This window comes from Arachis ipaensis, chromosome B1 (assembly GCF_059453495.1).
Source record: "Arachis ipaensis isolate K30076 ecotype BB chromosome B1, ASM5945349v1, whole genome shotgun sequence".
In the NCBI taxonomy this organism is placed as follows: domain Eukaryota; kingdom Viridiplantae; phylum Streptophyta; class Magnoliopsida; order Fabales; family Fabaceae; genus Arachis; species Arachis ipaensis.
Genome location: NC_142436.1, coordinates 85,405,455 through 85,407,388, shown reverse-complemented (window position 1 = coordinate 85,407,388; position 1,934 = coordinate 85,405,455). Strand labels below are relative to the sequence as shown.

The 1,934-nt window shown below is 33.0% G+C and overlaps 1 pseudogene; it reads right to left on the bottom strand.

The window, feature by feature from the left end:
* Positions 1-849: 849 nt before the first annotated feature.
* On the bottom strand, positions 850-1,677 carry LOC148577311 (putative alpha,alpha-trehalose-phosphate synthase [UDP-forming] 11 pseudogene; annotated as a pseudogene).
* Between the last annotated feature and the right edge of the window lie 257 nt (positions 1,678-1,934).

Here is a 1,934-nt window from a genome sequence, read left to right as displayed (position 1 = left end):
TTTACTAAATATTTATCTTCTAAGATTATTATGTAATGAAGATTTAAAAATATAATTTAATTCAAATATTTTAAAATTAATATTAGACTTAATTTTTTTAAATATTTATCTTTTAGACAATACAAAAAGTTTTAGTTAAAATGGCGGTTTTTCAGGGTTATTACGACGGTTTGAACCGCCATATTTACCTTGAATGGCACTCAAGAAAAACTGCCATAATTTGAAGTGTCATTTGGTTATTACGGAAATTTTTGAAAAATCACCACAATTACCTGGTTAAAACAGCGATTTTATAGTTGGGTGAAAACGGCGTCTAAACCGCCATTTTAAACAGGTTAAAATGGCGGTTGTTTGATTGTTTAAAACGGCGGTTATTATACATAACGCATGGCAGTTACAAACTGTCAGAATTTTAAAAAATGGCAAAAACCTAATAGCTGCAGTAATTTCCATTAAAACTGCCATAATAATCATAAAAAATTTAAAATCTCATTATTTTAAGACTGCTATAATATTCGTTGTAATATGTTAGATTTTTTCATCGACTAACTAGTTTTACTTTTTGTTTCAAAATTGCATAAGTTTTACATAGAAACATAATCAAATTTACAAAATTACATAATATTAGGGTAAAAAATTCTAAACCTAAAATCAGTCATAACATATCCTCTTCCTACATAGTAATAATCAAATATCATAATGTTTTACATATGTAGTCTTCACTTTATTAACTATCATGATAATAGATTGTCGCGCTTCATGATTTGTGGAATCATTGTTTCTCCGTTTTGAAGATTGACTTAACTCTTTTTGGGATGGAAATTCACTTCTTCAACCCATTTCAATCTCTTAAAGAAAAGCAACAATCTTGATAACTTCGCTAGTTTCCTTCAAATAGTACTTTGCCATGCTTGGTTTCTGGCTAACCGTGCATGCAAACGCTTGTGATATTATTGGAAGTGGTGGATTAGAAACTGAATGAGCAAGGATTTCAAACACATCTTCATCTGATCAATCATCCCCAATGCACAACAGAAAATCTGGTGATTTACCCTTACTCCTCAGGCTTGAGATTAGATTCTCCACAATTATACCGATGCTGACACCTTCACCTTAGATTAAAAAATAGGACAACCATTATTTAACAAATAACCCCATCATGCATCAAAATACAATTCAAATACCAAAATTGCAATTAACCTTTATCGTTGTGTACCTGAGGTTTCACTTCAACTATGTGTTGTCCCATTTTAACAACAACAGGCCCATTGGCCAGCACATTCTCAAGGTGATCAAGAAGCTCTTTGGCTTCGCATGATCCAAAATAAGGATCGACTTCTTGATGGTGCCAAACAATTGCACTCTCCTTGGGTTCATTGAAAGAACCATCCGTTGCCTGTGTAATGCGCCATTACAGGTTTTGCCATCTTCTTCTAGTTAAAATTAGTTGTCAACCCGCATGTCTCCCAAGGAGTATCCCTCCTCAACCTGTCACACTATCCACACACCAAATTAGATGAACAATAACAAAATAAAAACAAAACAAATTGGTCCAATGTCATGTAATGTAATGTATTTAGTGAAATAACCATTATTTGCTGAGAGGCCCAACTTATCATAAGGATCAAACCACTTGTTGAGGTGATCCTTGTCTCTGCCACTCATAATGAACACCATATTCTTAGGATTACTGCATAAATAATTTAATACAAAGATAACTTCAGGGCTTGGGTTTTGTTAGAAATCTGGATCTAACTTGAGAAAAAAACCTTCACCAAATGCCTAAGAAAAAAACCAGACACAGAATTTTCAGCCCCAACCAGGATTTCAAACAAAACTAAAGATAGAAGATAGCACTCATGCACATTCCATAACATGTTAACAAAATGAAAAGAGCCCCTAACAGGTAACGAGAAGCATACCTTAATTTTGTC